At 38.0% G+C, this 8,704-nt stretch overlaps 2 pseudogenes; one reads left to right on the top strand and one right to left on the bottom strand.

The window, feature by feature from the left end:
- Positions 1 to 989: 989 nt before the first annotated feature.
- Positions 990 to 3,693, top strand: LOC132613841 (polyubiquitin-like; annotated as a pseudogene).
- A 1,673-nt stretch (positions 3,694 to 5,366) lies between these two features.
- On the bottom strand, positions 5,367 to 7,956 carry LOC132613839 (G-type lectin S-receptor-like serine/threonine-protein kinase LECRK3; annotated as a pseudogene).
- Positions 7,957 to 8,704: the final 748 nt, after the last annotated feature.

Here is an 8,704-nt window from a genome sequence, read left to right as displayed (position 1 = left end):
GGGTGGTGGGGTTGGCCTTAGGCCAAGCCATACTCTAAAGGCTCCCAGATGTGGGACCTGAGATTGTGTATTTGTAAATAAAGAGTACATTTTATGTTAATATTATATATATTTTTTGGTTATTATTTTCTTAATGATAATTAGTTATCTTAGTCTTTATTGTCGATTAATAATAATTCGTGCGACGTCCTAAATTAATCAAAACCTTATAAAATATGACACTTAAATCTAAAGATAACAAGTTTTCAAATAAAGAAAACTTACTTCGGGGTACTTTAGAACCCCTAAAACGACTATCCAAACATTTAGGTGTACTTGATGTAATGAGCCGACATTATTGTACGCAAAAAAAAGATATTAAGTTCTATATAAAATATCGATATTCCGGCATTTTGAAACATGATTAATCTTCAGTCAAAGTACGAAAAAACGTGAATTTTTAAAAAAAAATTGGCCGAAGAACAAAGGCAGGGGGTCAGCTTTTGTTGCCCTCTTTCACGCATGAATTTTGTGCGAGAAAGGATCAAACTTTTAACTTTACAGTTTGGTCTTTTCACGCACGAAACTTAATTTTTTTTAAGTGCTATTTTGGTTCAACTTTTTTTTTTAACCCACAAAAGTCACGGAATCCATCTTTTAAGTATGCCCTCCAACTTTGCGTGTGTATAAGCAGGTATCTTAACTTGTAAAAGGTTGAACACATAAACACAAATACTGACGTGGCACATACTTTTGGAGGTGTCTAGATGATCATTTTGTATGTTAAAGTGTTCAATTAACAAATTGGAGATAAGTTGAGATGCCTACTTGTGCACATCCAAAGTTAGAGGGCATACTTAAAAAATGAGAGCTTATTTATGTATTATGTCTATTTTATTTTTATAACAAAAAATTATTAGTACTACTAAAAATTAAAAGAAAGAAAGAAAGGAAGGAAAAAGACAAAAAAAAAAGAAGAGAAGCCTCTAGTTGCGTAGCCGTATCCGAAGAAATTGCGTAAGCACTTAGCCAAAATTGTTGTGTGACGGCAAACCCTCCTTATAGATACACAGCGCCACCCTTCCACCTATCGCCAAATTCATGATCGTTTTTGGCTCAAAGCCAAGAAAATCATCTCCTCTCAATTCTTTCAATATATATTAATCTCCTCTCTCAAGGTAAATAATCTTTCCTTTTCTCTCAGTTCAAATTGTTTGTTGAGGAGGTTCAAATTTGCGCGAGTTAGTCTAATTGTAAATATATCAACACAATTTACCCTTTTTCTCGTTGATCGATCAGATTAATCTATCTTCAATGTATGATGCATGTTTTCTCTGTTGACGATGATGTTATATTGATGTTTCCGGGTTTGATTAATTGTGTCATATCTAAGGGTTTTGCAATCAAATTAATTCTGTCGTTTGTTGAAGAGGTTCAAATTTATATCAACAAAATTTACCCTTTAAAAAAAAATTCTAGTTGATCGATCAGATCTGCTTCAAATTAATCAATTTGAGAACTATCTTCAATGTGTGATGCATGTTTTCTCCGTTGATGCTTATTGATATTTGGAGTGACTTTTCTTGTGTGCGTGATTTGTAATTCTTTTCTGATTATGTTAGACTGTAAGCTTCTATTTGATTTGCGATTTATCTAATAGTGGGTTTCTCTATTTGTTTGTTATATGTAGATTCACATGCTTTTAGGGGTTCATTGATTTCCTTGAATAAATGATTGTGCATGGGAATTGAATTATTAGTAAAGAATCCAGAGATTACATTTTTTTTTGTTCAGTTTATGTAGGTGTATTAAATGTTATATGTTTGGTTGATCTCTAGTCTTCTGGTATATCTTTGATAGCACAATTAGTTGTTTTTGGATATGTTCTTTTCGCCCTTGCTATTTTTCCTAATCATTAGGATTCGTTTGTTATACTCTCCGAAGTTGCCTTTGGTTCCTAATTAAATAATCTCTAGTATTCTTGTCCAAGTTATGAGAAATCATAATGTGGGCAGTTCACTGCTGTAGGGAAGATTTCCAGAACCTTTTTTTTTAACTTTTGTTTTATAGACGTTCAGCACTGCTATTTGTCATCGCTTTTGGCATGATCTTGCATTGAAGTTGTGACAAACTTGTTTGTTTTTCAATATATTTCAGATGCAGATCTTTGTTAAGACACTCACCGGAAAGACCATCACTCTTGAAGTTGAGAGCTCAGACACCATTGATAATGTCAAAGCTAAGATTCAAGACAAGGAAGGCATTCCCCCTGATCAGCAGAGGCTGATCTTTGCCGGAAAACAGCTTGAAGATGGCTGAACACTTGCTGACTACAACATCCAGAAGGAGTCTACCCTCCATCTTGTCCTCCGTCTCCGTGGTGGAATGCAAATCTTTGTCAAAACTCTGACTGGGAAGACTATAACTCTTGAGGTCGAGAGCTCAGACACCATTGATAATGTCAAGGCAAAGATTCAAGATAAGGAAGGTATTCCTCCGGATCAACAAAGGTTGATTTTTGCTGGCAAGCAACTTGAAGACGGTAGAACTCTTGCTGACTACAACATCCAAAAGGAGTCCACCCTTCACCTTGTCCTCCGCCTTCGTGGTGGTTTGCAGATCTTTGTCAAGACGCTTACCGGCAAGACCATCACACTTGAAGTTGAAAGTTCAGATACAATTGACAACGTGAAGGCAAAAATTCAGGATAAGGAAGGTATTCCTCCAGACCAGCAGAGACTGATCTTTGCCGGAAAGCAACTTGAGGATGGAAGGACCCTGGCCGACTACAACATTAAGAAAGAGTCAACCTTGCATCTTGTTCTTCGGTTGAGGGGTGGCATGCAAATATTTGTCAAGACATTGACAGGGAAGACAATAACTTTGGAGGTTGAGAATTCAGATACTATCGACAATGTTAAAGCAAAGATCCAAGACAAGGAAGGTATTCCTCCAGACCAGCAAAGATTGATCTTTGCTGGGAAGCAACTTGAGGACGGAAGGACCTTGGCAGATTACAACATTCAGAAAGAATCAACCCTGCACCTTGTACTTCGACTTAGAGGTGGCATGCAAATTTTTGTCAAAACTCTGACTGGGAAAACAATTACGTTGGAGGTTGAGAGTTCAGATACCATCGACAATGTCAAAGCAAAGATTCAAGACAAGGAGGGTATCCCTCCAGACCAGCAACGTTTGATCTTTGCCGGTAAACAACTTGAGGATGGCAGGACTCTTGCGGACTATAACATCCAGAAGGAGTCAACGCTCCATTTGGTGTTGCGTTTGAGGGGAGGGATGCAGATCTTCGTGAAGACTCTGACTGGAAAGACAATCACATTAGAAGTGGAGAGCTCAGATACGATTGACAATGTGAAAGCAAAGATACAGGATAAGGAAGGGATTCCACCAGATCAACAGAGGCTCATCTTTGCTGGTAAGCAGCTTGAAGATGGCCTCACCCTTGCAGACTACAATATCCAGAAAGAGGCTACTCTTCATCTCGTTCTCAGGCTCCGTGGTGGGAACTTCTGAATTTTATGCTCAGTAATGCTCTGCCATTATGATGGCTGTGTCAATGTTCCTTTGTTATTTCGTTTCAAGACTTTTAGTGTTTTAGTGTTGGTTTTATCTTTCTGTTAGAGACTTCGTAATGTATTATGTTCTGTTGTTTTATCTGCAAATTAAATAAAGATTAGCCGATTATAGTACAAAGCCTATAAATGTGTTGGTGCTCCTCACTCCTCGGATTACGGGGATATTGAAAACCTCACACACACCCCACTATGCATGTAGACACCCCAGGAAAAAAGTAAACATGTTTGATAATCCACTGGTAATTGGATTTTGCAAAAAGAGCATTATTCTAGTGGTGATTTAGTAAAATTCTGCTAATACTGAAGAATATGCCCTTGATGTGCGCAGTCTAGTTTGTCATTATCGGGAAATTCTGGAGAGTCTTAAAATTGTAAATTACTACTTAATGAGATCATCACCGGTCACCTCATCATGAAACTCCTTACAACTACAAGCACTACCAATCAAAGAACTCAAATTGCTTCTAACAAGCATAGCTGGAAAGTCTGTAACAGCCACTCTAAATATCAACAGGTTCCAGAGCATATAGTAGGAAATTATGAGACTTCTCCCGAATATATACTTCATATCTAAGCTGGTGTTTGCTAGTCAAATCTATGCTACTGCATTTTAGTCTCTACTAAATTTCAGAGTCAACTAAATTTTGTTCGTTATGTTGAGCTGTGGCTGTTGTTTTTCCAAATTGTTTCATGCGTCTTTCCTGGCAATAATTGATTGGCAATTTCGACATCTCTTGGTGTCATGATTATCTTATGCTCGCCTCAACTAATCCACCAAGAACCTGCTGTTCTACTAGCTTGAGTACCAGATAAGTTTGTTCACCAAAGCGTATGGAAATAATTACCTAAACTATGTCTCTTCTTTTGCCTCAATTGGAGTTTGAACACTATTTTCAGTTTTATTGACCGCAAGGTCATATCCTTGGCTGCAAATATTTTGCTGCGTTTATATCGTGGCAAAACGGAAGTATTTCCAGACTAGTGGATGCTTTGAGATTATTGGTGAAAGATTACATGTTAATTGAGGAGAGGAGAGATGGTGCAAACGAATTTAGATTTCATCTTTTAATCTGGCTCATCTCAATGTACTCCTCCAATGCTTTCTGAAACCTGGACTTTCCGAATCTCTAGATTAGTATGAATTTGTTACGTACAATCTCATATACCACGTTAATGTGAGAAGCAGATATTTTGTCGTTTTACAAGCTGATATGATGTTGGTCTTAAGAGCGTTGCCAGTAATGAAACTTGATTCCCTGTATCCTGTAGGTAATCAAGGTGAATTTGGAGATAAGCGTACTAAAAGTAAAAGAACGAAAAAGTGATACCCTTAACATTTATAAATTTGAATGGGGAAATCTTTTTATCTTACCTTAAGACACTCTGCTGTCCCAGTAATATGAGATTACTAATCTAGAGATACTTACCAGAAAAAGAAGTGAGTGGTAAAGTAGGTTTAGAAACAAATGCCTTCAATTTTCTCCAGACAACAAAGCCTTGTTGAAGTAATTAGAAGATGCAGATCGGAGAGGAGAAAAGTATAAGCGGCGAGATTTTAACTGAATTTCCATTCTGTTTGGTGATGGTAGAGGGAGAGGATGCAGGAGAAAGTTAAACTAAATTGATGCAGGAAAGATGGGCTGGGTGGTAGCATTGATGCTTGTACGGACAATTACAGAAAAAATAGCTTTGTGTTTATGCCATTCTTGGCGACGATGATTGCCAATTGAAAGGTCAGTCACATAGCAGATTGTACTACATGTATATTAAGAAAAGTGTTAACATGGACAAATCTCAAAACGGAAACACAAGCCATGAGATTCACTGCAGCAGAAGATAAATCTTTGTAATTCTCTTAACTGGTGACTACAAGCCGTGAGAATGATGTAGAAACTGGATAGAATTATTCTTTATTTACCTAAAGTATGGATGATAAAGTTCTCTGCTCGCCATGGAAAAGTTGTGATACTTGGAACTTAAGTACAAAAACTAAAATGTCAAGAAGTTTAAAACTATATGGAACTTTGAAAAGAAGCAGCACTAGGAGGCACTGGAATTTCTACTGTCCCTTCTAGCATGAGTAAGACTTTCTTCATTGAAGGGCGAAGTGATTCCTCTTGAATGCACCAAATGCTTATTTTCACCATTCTCTCGAATTGCCTTCTATCAACTTCCTCGTTCCCAACTAGTTTTCCTAGTTCTCCTGCCTCAAAGCAACCGTAAACCCAGTATTCAAGAATCGATTCATCTTCATCAAGGCTCCAATCTACACTCTTCCGCCTACAGATCAATTCCAATAGGACGACACCAAAACTGTAAACATCTGCTTTCACTGTCACTGGCAATTTTCGGTGCCATTCTGGTGCAACATAGCCTCTGGTCCCTCTTACCCCTGTGTAGGTTCTGGTTTGGTCTTTCTTTAAGAGCTTGGCCATTCCAAAGTCAGATATTTTAGCACAGAAATGATCATCCGTGAGTATGTTCTGAGGCTTTATATCGCAATGGATGATTTGCGTGTCACACTCTTCATGCAAATAAAGGAGGCCCCTTGCAATATCTCGAGCGATGCCACACCTTTTCTCCCACGTGGGCTGTTTTTCTGGTGTAAAAAGTACATCTGCGAGTGACCCATTGCTCATGTACTCATACACCAGAAACCTTCTTGATCCATCTAGGCAGTAGCCAAGGAGGCGGACCAGATTTCGGTGATGTGTTCTTCCAATGATTTTCATTTCAGTTTGGAACTCCGTTTCCCCTTCTACCAATTCTTTGTCTAGTCTCTTAACAGCTACCACTTTCCTGTCTTCTCGCAAAATCCCTTTAAATACCGTTCCAAATGCTCCTCTTCCTAATTCTTCTTTGAAACCACTGGTTGCCTGCTCTAGTTCTGCATAGGAAAATGCTCGTGGAGCAACATTCTCACATAACTGAACACTTCTACTCTCCTGGATTTTCCTGTAAGTCCAGTGATTTTTGTGAATAAGGAATCCAGAGATGCCTAACACCAACACAGCAAAAATAGCCAGTGTAATGCTTGCAATTAGGATGTCTATCCTTAGCTTTTTGCCTTTTGTGATGATGGGTATGTTGTTATTGTTGTTTGTTTCTTCATTCTGGTTAGGCTGTCCCACCTTGACCAATGCTTGATTAGGGTTACTCATGTCTCTTCTTCCATACCTCAGAGGCAGCATTTGCTTTCTACACTCTGTACCGTTGAACAGAGCAGCCCCACAGTTACAATCCTGTAGGCATGCTTGTTCACAAGCTTCTTTGGTTGTTGTGACCAAAACAGCATAAGAAAAATCTACCCATTTTGTGTTGGTAACTGTTCTCATGGCATAGTATTTGGAAGTATTCTCCTTTAACTGACAGGTTTCTGCAGTGAAGTTCCTTTCACAGCCTGCACTCGAATTTCCTTGGATTACAAAATCAAATCCCGGAAGACATGCACATTCAACTTTATCATCCATATTGATACAAAAACCATTAAGCCCACAATGGCCTTTTGGAATACACCTATCATTTGTTGATGACCAAATTGCAGAGATCTTCTGTTGGTTCAGAGAATGTGAATAAACTCGAAGAATACCATCAACATCAATTTTCATCACATATATGATGGTCCTTTCCCTAGGGTAGCTTCTGATGGTTAGATTTTTTAGGCTGATGGTGGAATTGAACAAATAGAGGCGGGCGTCATCATCAAGATTCAGTGTAACATTATTCCCTGGTGTATTGGTTTCTGTTGCGAAGTAAGCATATGGGGCATCATCTGGTGTATGGACAGGGTACTGAACGAGGTTCCCATCATTTTGCATTTTGAGACAGGAAAATTCCGACTGAATCGTCTGCTTCCGAGGCACTCGAGAACATCTCTTGTCCAGCTGATAGATGTTGACCAGGTAAAAGGGTGTTTGTTGGATGGTCAAAACTTTGCCATATTATATTGTGATTAGAATTATAGAGCACAAAGTTTCCAGTGTCCAGCATGGAAGCTGAAGCAATGGGTTGAGGGGTATTTATGACAGTGATATCTTTCTCTCCTACTCGCACAATGAACGATCCATCATCAGCTAAGACCAAGACAGCACTGCTCGGGACAGCAGGAGTACTGTTTCTATTTGCTGTCCACACTGCTGTCTTCTTAGGCATACCGATGATTGAGATTCCAACAGCATAGCCATTGGTTTGTTCATAAAACCCAAAGGCAAAGCGCCCGGAAGGTGAAAACCATGATGAATTGGTAGTGGGTGTTAGAGAAGAGCCAAGAGTTATATTGAAGTGCCTTTGTTGTGCTAGTGCTACTGCATGAAATCCAGATAGGAGAAATAACCATAGCAAAGCAGCCATAGATTTTAGCTTTTCTTCTCTTTATTTTTCTCTGGTTTATCACAAAATTTGTGATCTTAATATGTTATACATTCAGTTTATAACTGGAACATGGAAGCATCCAAAGACTTGAGCTACTATAGGACAAGTCAAGTTATGCCAATTAAGTAGAAGAAACGTTACATAGGAGACTTGGAAACTATTCAGTCCACTCCTGTCAATTTCTGGTAAATATCACGTTATCAGTCTACAAATGATGTTGTCCTTATTGAGCCCTGTCAATGTCAATTTTAGCTGGAATTTTGTACGAGTCTTTAGTCAATCAATAATAATGCTTTTAAAATTTACCTATATGTTCGGTCATTCGAGAAGGTTGAAGATGGATATAATTTAATTGTGCAATTTTTGAAGCCTCCGGATTCACAGCTCCCACAAACTTTCAAGTCTCCTTACTTTTTTGTAAACAACATCCTTAACTGGAATTGCATATTTTGACTTGGTCATAGTTACTTAGGTCTAGGGTATAGCTAGAGGGTCCGCTATGAAATTGGCAGAACCCGATAGCTTTGATTCAAATTTTTTATTTATCTTATAAATTCATTGAATATGCATAAATTATTAATTTAGAATTTATTAACTTAAAAATATTAGAATTCAGCTATAAACTGAACGTAGAGCATCACATCTTTGTGATAAAACTGAAGAAAAGAAAGATAATCAAAAGCGAAATTGATGGAAAGAGGAAATACGCTTCAAATTAAAATTTGCAAGGAAAAAAAGTGACAAAAGTAAATAGGAAA

The sequence above is a fragment of the Lycium barbarum genome, chromosome 10, assembly GCF_019175385.1.
Source record: "Lycium barbarum isolate Lr01 chromosome 10, ASM1917538v2, whole genome shotgun sequence".
In the NCBI taxonomy this organism is placed as follows: Eukaryota; Viridiplantae; Streptophyta; class Magnoliopsida; order Solanales; family Solanaceae; genus Lycium; species Lycium barbarum.
Note: the sequence above shows the minus strand (reverse complement) of the source record. Positions and strands in the feature narration are given on the sequence as shown.